This window comes from Geotrypetes seraphini, chromosome 12 (genome assembly GCF_902459505.1).
Source record: "Geotrypetes seraphini chromosome 12, aGeoSer1.1, whole genome shotgun sequence".
Classification (NCBI taxonomy): domain Eukaryota; kingdom Metazoa; phylum Chordata; class Amphibia; order Gymnophiona; family Dermophiidae; genus Geotrypetes; species Geotrypetes seraphini.
In genome coordinates, this window is record NC_047095.1 from 71,312,385 (window position 1) to 71,327,233 (window position 14,849).

The following is a 14,849-nucleotide window of genomic DNA, read 5'->3' on the forward strand; positions in this document are numbered from 1 at the left end:
CTCGGTGCTGCAGAGGATCCCAATCTTGGGGCATATCTGGCTGCAAGAGAGCGCAAACTCAAGTCGAGAGTGTCCTTCCAAGGGGCAGACTACTTTATAGTGCACCCACTTGGACAGCCTATATTAACAGTTTAGGGGCTCGGGGTCTGATCCCTTAGGCGCAAAGCTTGAGTGCAGGCTGAGTGGCTCTGAGCGGATCAGGGACCACTACTTTCCTTTCCCTGTCTGCGTGTACAAGGTCCAGTGAGGGTTGAGGTCTTTGACCGGTTCGTTGGGCCCGAGAGAGAGTCTGAAGAGACAACAGGAGTAGAGGTAAGTTATAGGGAGAGGATTAGAGGCAGTAGAAAAATTAGACAGGGGCACTGTTCAGGCAACTAGGCCTGATGGGCCGCCGCGGGTGCGGACCGCTGGGCAAGATGGACCTCTGGTCTGCCTCAGCGGAGGCAACTTCTTATGTTCTTATGTAACAGTCCAGATTCCTGGCTTGTTGAGGCAGAAATTCTCCTTGTAAGCTGTTTGCAGCCTCAGCACTTGCAGCTCCTAGTGCACAGCATGGCACAGTGAGTAACAGGCTGATCAGCGCAAGTGCATTCCCGGCAAAGTGCAAAACCCTAGAAAGGAACATCCTGGACAGGGGTTTTCCCCTGAATTTATGAATATGTTTGAAGCGTACATGATTAATAAGGCTGTATGGAACCCTTGGGGATTGTGGCAATGCTGGTGTCGGAGGGTCATCCCCCCCCACTCCCCCGAGAGCAATTCCCCAGCAAAAGTGCCATGCACAAGACAGGAAAGTTGTCTGAGTAAGATTGGGAAGAAATGGGCTCTATTTCAATGCCTTTACTCTCCCAATCAGGGTCCTCTGTAACAGGAGATGCTGCTTCATCACTAGGGCGACCAAATCCGGATCTGGTGGAGGCCCTGACTGTGTGCAGCCTGTTTAAGCCTTCAGCATTTTTGGAGGGGATCACAGAATCTCCCAGGAATTAAAGAAAGAGACTCCGCAGCCCTCTACTACAAGGCTAGTGCTACTGGCAAACCCTCTGGATTAGAAGTTTTTCGCACTACCGCAAGAATCCCGGGGTGGAGCAATTATTTGTCCATAGAGCAGCAGTGTTCAGCCTCTACACTTCTAGCTAAGCTCTTTACGTTATTTCTTAAACCATACAGGTACAGCAGTTGACTATCAGGGCTAGAAGTGTATCTTTTGGTGACGAGGGTTTTGCGCTTATCTGAAGAGTGCCAAAGTATACACTTTTAGGCCAGTATCTTTTAACTGCTTTTGTTTGTTTGTACATCACCTAGTCTGGTAGATAGGTGGTATATCAAAATAAAATTAAACTTGAATTAAATAAAAATCTGCCACATGCTTCCCCTGTGTTAATTCTGTAATATCTGTTTTCTGAAAACTAGATAATAATCCAGTAATCTGTAACTGTTTCCTTCCTGATCACCGTTTTGGCCATTTTCCCAAAACTTGGCAGGGCTCAGAAGTTCAGTTTTATTTTTCTTCTCAGAATCTTGCCAACTGTTTCATGGAAAGGCCTAGAAAACATTTTTTTATGATACAGCAGCAGATTTGACTCCATCCAAACTCCATTTCCATATCCAGGACAGTTAGTTTTGAGGCATCACTGCCTCCATTTGAGAATAAACTCACAGCAATTGGGACCTGGTCTAGACTTATGGACAAGATCAAATCTGATTGTAGCACATGATATTTTCTCTGGGTGTCAGTTGGATCTAGTTCTTGTTTAGGGTTTTTGGAAACTTTCCCTCCACCATGGAATTCATAGTGAGATAAATTTGCCTCCCAAGATCAGACAGCACTCACTATAAGAATCTAAGAGTTGCCAGTTCATCAAGACCAGTATCCTGTTTACAACAATGGCCAACCTAGGTCACAAGTATCTGGCAGGATCCCAAAGAGTAAAACAGATTTGATTCTGCTGATACCACCTTTTACTGGTTGACATTCAAAGCGCTTTACATATATACAGATACTTATTTTCTGTCTGGGGTAATGGAGGATTAAGTGAGTTGCCCAGGGTCACAAGGAGTAGCGCTGGGATTAATCCCACAACCTCAGTGCTAAGACAGTAGCTCTACCACTAAGCCACAAGTCCATCTTAATGGTTTGTAAACCCTGAAAAGCTAACTTCACCACATTCTTAGGCAACAAATTCCAGAGTTTAATTACATGTCGAATGAAGAAATATTTTCTCTAGTTTATTTTAAATCTACTACTTAGTAGTTTCATAGCCTGTCCCCTAGTCCTAGTATTTTTAAAGAGTAAATAAGGGATTCACAGTTGACCCTTTCTACTCCACTCAGTATTTTATAGACCTCTGTCGAATCACCCCGAGCCTTTGCTGCTTTAGCCTTTCCTCATAGGGAAGTTGTCCTATCCCATTTATCATTTTCATCACCCTTCTCTGTACCTTTTATAATTCCACTGCATCTTTTTTGAGATATGGTGACCAGAACACAGTATTCGAGGTGCGGCCGTACCATAGAGCGATCCAAGGGCATTATAACATTTTCCTCTTTGTTTCCATTCCTTTCCTGATAAATTCCTAATATTCTATTTGCTTTCTTAGCAGCTGCCACACATTGAGCTGAGGGTTTCAACATATGCTCAATGATGACACCTGGATCCTTTTCCTGGGCAGTGACTCTTAGCATAGAACCCAGCATCATATAGCTATAGTTAGAGTTCCTCTTTCCCACATGCATCACTTTACACTTACATTAAACGTCATCTACCATTTTGATGCTTAGTCTCCTACCAAGAAGTAAACATTTGAGGCATATATATATATATCTTCTGGCTCCTGAATTAAAGGAATACCTTTCTTAACTGGTAGTGCTACCTTCCCTACCCATTTTCTTGGTAAATTTTGTGGTTTATATGCTGTTTGAATGAGTTTCTTGCACGTAACCTATGTGCAATTTTGCATTTCTAAAGAGTGCATGTTTTCTTCCTGTTAAAAGGCACATGGATGTCTAGCCACGTTCAAAGGGACCAACTTACTATGAGCCGTTCCCTCCATTTTTCCTTCCTCTTGCGAAGGGCTGGGCTTCTGCAATCCTGAGCTCTCTATACTTAATGCTCTGTTGGTGAGATGCATAAGTCCCAAATTCTCTTTGCACAACAGGTTACCACATGCTGTACAATTCAGATCAGCTCCATTGAGCTTGCTTGTGGGCATTTGCTGCCTCCTTCACTTTGAAAATATTTTAAGCTCTTCCACTATCTTGTCCCTCAATGGAAAGCTTTAATCTTAGCAGGGTATTAAGGAAGGAATCTTCTTCACTGAGGCCTGAAAACTCAGTGGTTAAATGCCACTGTTTAGTTTGTACCTGCTTTAATGATCATAGTATGCATTTGTCTATATTGTTCTATGTATCTAATAATTGCATATGCTTTGTTGGAATCTGCTGAGGACTTTGGATCAGTGGGCTGTAAGTGATCTACCGATGCAGTCTATCATTTCCCCAGCTGGTCCCATCTATGAATCCTCTCAAATTTAATCGGCAGATCCTCAGTTGCAGCTGTCAGGTCTGTAAAATACTGAGGAGTGGATTGGGTAGGTGGCAATTGTTTGTTTACACTTTCCAAGTAGTACAGTAAAGTTAAAACAAACTGAAGAAAATATTTCTTGACTAAACGTCTAATTAAACTCTGGAATTTTTTGCCAGAGATTGGGGTGAAAGCAGTTTAGCAGGGTTTCAAAAAAGGTTTGAATAATTTCCTAAAAGAGAAGTCCATAAACCATTATTAAGATGGAGTTAGGAAAATCCACTGCTTCTGTGATGAGCAGCATCTTTTGGGATCTTGCCAGCTACTTGTGACCAACAGGATCCTGGGTTTGATGGTCCTTCAGTTGTCCCACTGTGCCAACTCATGTTCTTGTCCTTTCCTAGTCATCAGTCCTTTGGTGTTGTCTGTTCTTTTTCCAGTTGACTCCTCTTTCCAGCAATAAAGTTTTCTCGTTTTAGCCAGCCTACATTAGAACTTCACTAATTTTGTCTTCTAGTACTGTACCGTGATAAATGCTTGGCTACTTCTTTTGCGATTAGCACTGGTTATCCTTGAATCTATGTGTTTCACCAGAGCCCTCCATCTCCCCTCTTCTGGTGATCCCTCTTATGTCAGCTACAGTAGGGAGTTAAGGAGTGACCTTGTATTAATGGACCACTGAAATGCAGCAGGCCTCCAGTCTGAGACCTTTTATAGCCAGACCATCAAGCGTTGCCTCCTCTTTCGTCTTAGAGATAGACAGTGTGAACATTCCCTACAGCACAGGTAGGAATTATAAGCAAAACCTTTTTTTATCCTAAGACAAGCAGGCAGCATATCCACATGTGGTCAACAGGCCATTCGTATCATCTTGTAAAAACTATGGTCTTGGGAATATTACTACAGATTTCAACTTCTTTTCTTATTACAGATTTATTCTAAGTTATGGGATCAGCAAATGCAGATCTACAGTAAAAGTATCGCAAGAGGAATAATCAGCCCCCAGTGGTCCAGCCTCATGTTCCACTGTGTGGGAGTGATATCTTCTACTGCTGTTGTTCCCAATCCAGTCCTCAGTGCCTGCCTAGCCAATTGGCTTTTCAGGATATTCACATTGCATATATAAGAGATTTGCATACAGTGGAGACGAACATGTTCACATATGTTTATGGATTGTGGACGTCCTGAAGAGCTGGTCCCTGGAAACTGTTGTTTAGCTATTTCAGCCTTGATCCTTCTTGTTGACTCCTTGTACGAAAAGGCAGATGTACAAACGAAGATACGGTTGCACTTGTGGATTATGCCAGTTTGTATCGATTAAATCTCTGCTGCTGTTTGTCAAGATCCTGCTTCCCAGGCTTTCAGATAATATGCAAACTGATGGTGGTGCTCTAAATTGTGAAGAAGAACTTTCACAAGAGTCGGAGAGATTAGTTCTGTTACCTAATCACATTGGGCATAGAATGATTTAAAGAGCAAGTGTCTTCCATGCAGAATGGTGTCCCCACAATGTTCAATGAGTCTGCAGTGATCATGCATAAGAGAGATTTTCATAGAATGAAATGCATATAAACAATAGTTTCCTTGGGAAATTCTGTTTTAGGCGACACAAGAACTTTTGAAAAAATGAAGTCCTTTAGCAAATGAGCACGAATCCCAACTGCCTCATCCTGAAAGGGAAAAGAGAAAGTGCAAATGTCCTAACTCCTGTGCGAGGCCTCTGAAAGCAGTTCTACCCTGGGTGCAAACTAATAGCATGCTGTATTTAGAGAGAATGAGGGCAGCTTTTCAGTACATTCGCATGGATAGAGCAAGTCGGTCCCTGCTGGGAGAGGATGAGGAGGAGCAGCTTTGCCCTTTTTCAGATACTGAAGAAAAAATAAACCAGAGAGAACCCCTTTTTAGGTTTCTGTGCCGTCACATTGATTGCCAGTTTTACTTTCAAGGCCAAGATCAACCACAGCGAGGCTTAAGGGTGATCTTCCCTAATCCCTCAAGCTGTTCTACACATTGATCATTTGGGATGTATGGTATATGTGTATTTCCCTGCTGTGATGGGGAAGTGTTTTTCAGGTCATCTCTTGTCCTTCCCAAGATATGCTCAGACCAAGCCCCCTGCCAGGTGCCCAGTTTTCAGCTAGGTTTCTGCAATGTAACCGTCTAAAACTCGAATGCTGCTGAAATGAATTGGACTGCTCTAGAACCGCCTTTCTGGAACTAGGTGTTTTGGCAACTGTTCATATGTTCATTGAAAAGATCTATTTCTCAGTTGCCCTAAGCCTTTTCTGGTTGCAGCAGTAATTGGACATGTCTGTATGATCAGCTGTTGGGAAAAGACACATTTAAAAAGCAGGTCTGCTATATCAGTGGTTCCCAACCCTGGCCTGGAGGACCACCAGGCCAGTCAGGTTTTCAGGCTAGCCCTAATGAATATGCATGAGAGAGATCTGCCTATAATGGAGGTGCCAGGCATGCAAACCTGCTCCATGCCTATTCATTAGAGCTATCCTGAAAACCCGATTGGCCTGGTGGTCCTCCAGGACAGGGTTGGGAGCCACTGTGCTATATGGTCCCTTGACTAGAAGCCCAGACTCTGACACCTGGCTCCTAGCATCCCACTGTGCCCAGCATCTGCATGTCCAGTGACAGGCTACGTTAATTAAAGCCCTTCTACACACCCAAAGGCACATCTTAGGATTTCTTATTTAGAGAAGTTATTCATTGGAGCAAGATCATTCTCACTTCTCCAGCCTTATTTTAAACCTCCTTCCTAACATTCAGAGACTCTTTTCATTCTTATATAAAGTCAGGTAGAGGAACGCAGTAGATACGGGTGGAAGGCAGCATCATGTTTGAATCCTGCAGTAGTTAGGCCAGCCACTGCTGGGCGATTCCTGGCATTTACCAACTTCTCAGGTTCATCTACAAAGTCCCAATTAGATGAAGGGAGGGAGGTGAGTGTCTCTTGAGTTCTATAGTGAACAGATGGGCCCTGCAGAGTAGTCTATCCACATTTCCCTCTTCCAAGTTCACCGCAAAACTGTCCAGGAGCAGGTTCTGTGGGCAGTGCTTGCCTGACCTTTCATCTGTAGAGTTACTTAAGATCCTGGTCAGGGTCTGTTCACACTCTTCTATCTCTCTGAAGCAAAATTAACAGAGCTGAACTTCAGTGCTTTTGCTCTGTAAGCCCAGCTACCAGGTGTGCTGAGATCAATTTTTTGAAGTTGGTGGCACAATGAATCCACTATTAGACCCTTTGCTCCTAAACCAGTGCTGGGGAGCCCTAGTGCTATTCAAAAAACACAGCTGGCCCCTGTCCTGACCTTCTCCAACCTAATGTGTGATTCTGAATTCTTCACTTTTAAGAAGCAAAAGTGGCAGTCTTGAAGGGAGAAGGGGCTTGTTGCTAATGCAGTCAAAGGGCTTCTTCCTTCTTCTGCTGCCTAGGATATTTCATGCAGAAAACTAGTGTTATGATCTATGTGGAGAGCAGAAATAGCAAAACCAGCAGGAGGAGATTTGAAAGCAATTTATAGGCCGAGAAGGACTATTCCAATATGTGCGTGTTCTGGGTCTGGGTAATACAGCCAAGAAGGGTGGAGAGCTCTGGAGTAGAGGGAGATGACCTGCTGGGGGTGCTATACCCTAAGGAAATTACATCTCCCTGGACACAGTTACAGAGCTCATTCTTATGCCTCCAGGAATATAATTGCATGAAGCTGGGGGGGGGGGGGGTCTCTTGTTCCTACCAGGCCATTTACCCAGAGCCAAACAATGTTTATTTTGTTTAACTGTAGAAGAGAAATTTCTCTCCCAGGTCCATTCAGCTTACAGCTGGCACTGCCAAGCATTTTCCTCTCTGTCCTGGAAGGTCTGTGGCAGCCTATTATTGTTAAATTACTGTTTATGTAGTAGGAATTTGTGTTTACTAATGTGCCAACTGCTAGAAACATTCCAAAAAACAAGCCCCCCCCCAACCCATTGGCATTGCTGCCACTCTATCCCCAAAATGTGAAGCTGACGGAGATTAGTTACTTCACCAGAGAGGGTGGTAGGCCAGTGCCTAGCTCAAACTGGACCAATCCTGTGAGGTGCTCACTGGTAGAACTAGAAGAATGGAAGGCTGGATGTTGGGGGGGAAGGGAGGGGGCTTTTGGCTCCAGGCCCATCTTCTGAGCAAGGAATGTTGTACTGTTTTGTGGAGCCACTGTGTGCTTTGTACATATTGAATATGTGAGGAGTAATGTTTAAATTTGAGCCCTAAAGCAATCCCTATTTTGAGAAGTAAAGGCAGAAAGGAGAGACTGCCTCTGGTTCCAGGGTTCTTTTTGTTAGATTTTGATTTTGAAGAAACTCTGTTAAGATCATTTTTCCTTTCTCATGATAATGGAACGACAAACAAACACCACTTTTGCCCAAAGAAGCCTGATTGCACACCGTGCTATTTCAGTTGTGTTAGTGATGTGTGTTAATGTATATTCTATATAAACAAAAGTACAAAGGTACGTGTCATTCCCGTTTGTAAACCACATTTGACATGAATTAAATGAGTCTAAATCTTCGTGGTGAGCTTTGTCGTGCTGTTGCCTGTTGGGTTCCCTTTGCCGTCCCGGGTGGCGGAGGCAAGCGGATGGTTGGGCTGCTAGCACTTCTGTAACACTGGCTCTTGCCTGCCGAGGGAGCTATTAAAATCCATGATGCTAGCTCCCCGCAATCAATTCTGTTCCTCCTCTCGCCTTACACAGCATTCCTGATGCTCATCCTCTTCAAAATGCTTATTTCTAGCTCACAAAACTTAAAATCAGCTTAAGCAGTGACAAATGTCATCAAGAAAAACAGAGTACGACTAAATTTGTACCCTGACCAATTCAAATCCAGCTAGGATTACAAATGCTAAGCACAGTTAGCCAACAGCTTCTAAAAGAGTCCAAATTCCAGTTGTTTTCTAAGTGCAAGGAAATTAGCCTTCAACTCCTACATATTCCAGTATAGGGCGTTCCACAGACGTGGGCCAGCCATTGAGATCACAGTGGCCTGAGTTACTATGAACTTGTCTTTAATCCCATTCATGCTCCTGTTTCTACAGTAGAACAGATCTGCAGCTTGATAATAACAATCCTGGCATTGCAGTGCACACAGCATCGATGATCCTCATTCTGCAGTCATCTCCTGCAGTGACGGTGTAGCACACAAAATATGTTACATAGGTTCCTGCATGGCACTGTGAAGCCCTATGTCAACATTTCCTGTTTGCTGGGAAGCTGCTGCTTCCAGTGGCCTAGACTCCTCCACTTCTCTTGCAGCAGATTCAGGAATGACACATGGCCACTTTAAGGCCAGTATGGCCCTTTTGTCAGCTGGGAGCAGAGGTAAGCAGCAAGAATCTGAAAATCTACAAGTTCTGAGTTGCATACAAATCTGACTTAAGAACAGCTTTAAAAACGTAACTCGTTCTTAACCTGGGGACTGCCTGTATAGGACTAATCAAGCCATTGTGACATCACTACTGAGGTTGGCTCTTAGGCATTGGTGGAATGAGGCATTATGACATCACAATCTCAGCTCTGGAATGTTGCTACTCTTTGGGTTTCTGCCAGACACGTGTGACCTGGGTTGGCCACTGTTGGAAACAGGATAGTGGGCTTGAGGGACCTTCGGTCTGTCCCAGGATGGCAAGTCTTATGTTCTTATGTGAGTCAAGTCCAGGCAGTCCCCGAGTTACAGATGCCCAACTTAAGAACACAGTTACAGCTTCATTTGATTTCATTGAGCAGTATTTCCAATGGCCTAGACTCCTCCACTTCTCCTGCGGCAGATTCAGGAATGATGCCTGGCCACATGAAGAACAGTGTGTGGTTGTGCATGCTGTACTTTTGAGGGAACACTGGTAGGGACAGCTGGGAACACAGGTAAGCAGCAAGAATCTTAAAATATACCACTTCTGAGTTACTGTACATACAATTGACTTAAGAACAGCTTTAAAAATGTAACTCTTAACCTGGGGGACTACCTGTATAGCAGCAGACGTCAAACTCTGGCCCGCCAGACAATTACAAATTTGCACTTGAGCTGGCCCGCTGGCAGACATTTATTTTTACCCAATCAGGTACAAGTACCGTAACCGCAGCAGCACATTCCTCTGCCATGGTCCCATACGTCAGAGGAGGGGTGGGACCGTGGCTGAGGGAACGTGCTGTGGAGGTTACGGCAGCCTGCTAGGATCAAAAGACCACCAGAGCCTGGGACCACAACATGATTTGAATAATGACCAGACAACAAAAGGTAGAAAAAATAATGTTATTTTCTGTTTTGTGATTACAATATGTCAGATTTGAAATGTACATCCCGCGAGAGCTGGTGTTAGACAGTGAGCGTGAACCAGGACCTGAAAGAGAGAGGAAAAGCCTTTTTTATTTATTTTGTTTACATCACAGAGCCAGCGTGGGGTTGGAGAGGTTGGAACCCTAGACTTCTACTAAGACTAAGGGCTCCTTTTATTAAGGTGCGCATTTAGTGTGCTCTAAATGGGTTAGTGTACCTTAATAAAAGGACCCCTAAGTATCTTAATTAAAAATTTGGCCTGCAACTTAGCCTTTTTTTCAGATTTCGGCCCCTTATGTGATTGAATTTGATACTACTGCTGTATAGGACTAATCTCAGTCACAAGGGGGCATCCGCTCAAACTCAGAGGAGGGAAATTCGATAGTGACGTAAGGAAGTATTTCTTCACAGAAAGGGTTGTAGATCACTGGAACAAGCTTCCAGAGCAGGTGATCAAGGCCACCAGCGTGCTTGACTTTAAGAATAAATGTGACGTCCTAGTGGGATCCCTACGAGGGTCGAGTTAAGGAACTAGGTCATTAGTACTCAGACTTAATGGGGTGGGTCAGTAGAGTGGTCAGACTTGATGGGCTATAGCCCTTTTCTGCCGTCATCTTTCTATGTTTCTATTGTGACATCACTGCTGAGGTTGGCCCTTAGGCATTGGTGAAATGAGGCATTATGACATCACAATATGAGCTCTGGAATGTTGCTACTCCTTGGGATCTTGCCAGACACGTGTAACCTGAGTTGGCCACTGTTGGATACAGGATACTGGGCTTGAGGGACTTTCGGTCAGTCCCATTATGGCAACACTTTGTTCTTATGTGAGTCAAGTCTAGGCAGTCGCCTGACTTAAGTACAACTCATATGCTTAAGAACGCAGTCGCGACTTCATTTGATTTCCAGCGGCAGAGACTCCTCCACTTCTCCTGCAGCAGATTCAGGATTGATGCCTGGCCACATGAGGTTGTTTATGCTGTACCCTAGAGCAGTGGTTCCCAACCCTGTCCTGGAGGAACACCAGGCTAGCCCTAATGAATAGGCATGAAGCAAATTTGCATGCCTATCACGTCCATCATATGCAAATCTCTCTCATGCCTATTCATTAGGGCTAGCCTGAAAACCCGATTGGCCTGGTGTTCCTCCAGGACAGGGTTGGGAATCACTGCCCTAGAGGGAACACTGGTAGGGACAGTTGGCCCTTTTGTCAGCTGGGAGCAGAACCTGAAAATCTACCAGTTCTGAGTTACAAACAAATCCGACTTAAGAACAGCTTTAAACCTGGGGACTGTCTGTATATGAAGATTGCATAGGGATGGTAATCCGAGGGAGCCAGAACAGCCTCTGCTGCCCCAGAGCCCCTGGGAGAGAAAATCCTAAGTTTTCCAGCATAAAGCTGCCGAGATTTTTTATGAGAACTGGCTCATTTGGATTATGAAAACTCTCTTTATATCAGTTTAAGCAAGTGTAATATGAAGAGGCTGCTAAATTAATATTTGGTAAGAGTAAATATGATCATGCTACTCCTTTGTTGAAAGCCTTGCATTGGCTTCCAATGTGCCAGTATTATATGGGATTCTTTCTCATTTAACTCCCAACAGCCTTTATCCTCTAGGGGAATTCACAAATTTAAATTAGCCTTCCCTTCTATTAGGGGAATCAAAGCTGTAGGTAGGATCGGACACTCTTTGGCATTTTCCCTTGCAAAAATTTGGAACGATCTTCCTACAGAAATTAGACTCCTTCCTTCTCTGATAATCTTTCGGAAAACTTTAAAGACTTATCTATTTCAGAAGTTTTTAACTGACTATAAAAGGGATTGCAACTGTGAACCAGAGTCGGGATGACTAAGGTTTGGATTGGATTGAGCAGTGGCAGACTGCAGCCATGAAGGGCTGAGCATCAGTAGGAGCCCGGCTGTGTGGAAGAAGAAATGGATGGCTCACAAGAGAAGAAATAATTAGTTAAAGGCAGGAGAGTCTCTTGTGGCCGCCAAACAATGAACTTGGCACTTTATTCTGCAAGTAAACAAGATTGTAAAGCCCTAATTGCCTAAGACTTATAGCCCTGCTCTTTTTCCCCAGTAACATAAAATCATCGCACTTTCCTTTTATTTAAGCACAAGAGCGAGAGCTGTGCCAGGTTGTCCTGCGTGGAAAGGGCGCTGTTGTGGAGATTCCAGCATGCAAGAAAAGCAGCTTCCTCCCCTCTTGCAAACTGCATTACCCCTTCCCATCTGTTGAAATACTCTTGAAGGCTAGGACCAATTGCCCTGGGTTCTTCCCACTGCACAATGGGGTGCTTAAAGTTGAAAACAGCTTTTGGCTGATGTTGTCAGCTTCATAAGAGTGCAACGCTTCTAGTTTCTCTCTGCAGTGACCCAGTATAAAAACTGCAAATAGAAGCTGCCATCCTTAGGCGACGTGAAACTCTTCTGCTCCAGAACCAACAATCTTCTGCTCTGCTTGGAAAGCTTGCAGTTCATTTGCAAAGAGAAGCTACCTGGGTCATTTCCCTTTGCATGGGTGGTAAAGTACCCAATGTTCCCTGAGGGAATGACTTTACAGCAGAGGATGTACTTGTGCAAGGGTCCTGCGGCAACAAGGGGGCATCCGTGGAAAATCAGGGGCGGGAAACTGCACGGGGACACCAGGAAATTCTTTTTCACTGAAAGGGTGGTTGATCGCTGGAATAGTCTTCCACTTCAGGTGCCTGATTTTAAGGCCAAATGGGATAGACACGTGGGATCTATTCACAGAGAAAGGTAGGTGAGGGTCATTGGGGTGGGCAGACTAGATGGGCCGTGGCCATTATCTGCCGTCTATTTCTATGTTTCTATGTTACCTCTTGTTTTAAAGCGCGTACATGTTACTGGCCACAAAATAGAGAGGGATCTCAACCGCAGGACCTTAAAAATCTTCATTTATTGACAGCTGAGGTTTCAGATTTCATGTGTGCAGGTCCACGTTTTAGCCCGTCATTCCACCGCTCTATCTGTTGCCGTTTTCTGACCCCCCCACGGATCTGTGCCGACAGTCTTTTATTAATAATAATTAATTTGAGGAAACACTTTAGCTAAGGGAGGGCTGAGTTTTACCCCAGAGCTGCAGCAGGAAAATGTGTTTTTGTTTGGTTCAAGCTGATCTTGAACCCAGCTCAGCAGGGCCCATGACAGCTGCCCTAACCTCTAAGCTACTTTGGTAGCTTGTGAAATAGCAAAGTTTTGCCACTTTTAGTCTCGGCATAGGTCATGGCTCTGACAGACCTCCATGACACTTTAGCTCTGACCGACCCTAATGCTTCTCCCTCCCTATGCTGAGACTAAAAGTGGCACGGACCTCAGGGCAAGAGTTTTGCCACTTTTAGTCTCAGCATAGGGAGGGAGAAGCATTAGGATCTGCCAGAGCTCCCTTAGCTGAAGTATTAATAAAAGACTGTCGGCACAGATCTGTGGGGTCAGAAACGGCTACAGCGGCTAAAACGCGGACCTGCACACATGAAATCTGAAACCTCAGCTGTCAATAAATGAAGATTTTTAAGGACGTGCGGTTAAGCCCCTTCCCCATGCAGAAGCCATGGCCACAGCTTGCATGAAAATGCCTGGCAAGGAGCCTCTGACGCACAATATCCCCAGGTCCAAAAGTTTTCACTGTTCGTTTTCTTGGTTTACAAACACAACGAAGCCCTTCAAGTTTCAAAGGCAGATGAGAGCTCCAGGAGGTGCATATGTTCAAACCAAAATGAAGGCAAAAAGCACACAACTGTGCTTGTTCCGTGAATCTGCACCTAAAGTCAGCCTCAAAACATTTATGTTAAAGCAGTTTTTCAAGGCTTTCACATTTAAGTGCAGAAGAATAAGCACCACTGAGTGCTGGATGGTTGGCTGGTTTACAAACCCACTTTAGTTACTGAGAGGAAAAATCTACTACACAAATACATACCAGGGAAACCTACATCCACCACCCACTAAAGAAAAACTCTTGTGTCCCCCCATTAGCCATAAACTTTATGCTCAAAAAATCTGCATCACTAAAGAAGGACAAGGGAGGTACCATAAGCAAAGCATCACTTTCGTAGAAAGACTCCAACAGCTGTGTTTTGGTGAAGACCCCTGCCTCAGGAGTGGAGTGCATCCGTAACTGCAGCACTTTGTTTGCTTTCAACTCAAGGAATCTCTTAGCATTGACGCTTGTACCATTGCATCAACATCATAAATATCTACAAGAACAGACTATAGATTGTAATTATGATGTTGGTCAGAAATGGACAGACTATGAACCTTTCTATAACTATTTCTGGAGAGCTGACTAAGCGCTGTTTATCAACATATACAGAAGCTCCATACAGAGTTTCATTGTGTATGGGTTACCCCTCTCCTTTCCGGCATGTATTCCTCCATTCCAGTCATCACAGGCCAGGGCAGATATGGTGACCTGAGCCATCTCCTCTGCAAACCTTGAGCACACAGACCCTGCTACTTGAGGCTTATCCCTCCCACCTTCACCAAAATGGCCCTCGCAAATGCAAGATCTGTAAACAATAAAGATGTCATCCTAAATTACCTCCTCACAGTCAATAACTGAGACACCTTCCTGATTACCAAAACCTGGCTCAAAGACAATGACAGAGTCTCGCTGGGATTGCTTTGCCCACCCAGGTACCAAGCACTAGCTTGCTCATGCACCAACACTAGAGGAGGATATATAGCCTCCATCATTAAATTTAGCCTTCACCCAAGACTGATAGACGCCATTACACTAAACATTAGAATGCCTCATCTTTCCAGTGGATCACAACAGAGATCTATCTCACCATCGCCCTGATATAGAGAGAACCCGTTTTAGATGACTTGCTATCCATCCTTGGCAAAGTAGTCATTACCTACAACCCATCATTATGGAGACTTCAACTTCACAGATTATCCAAACGAGACAGAATCCCTAGCAGACTTCATCATATCTCTATCAAACCAAGGCTTCTATCAAATAGTCCCTTCACTGGC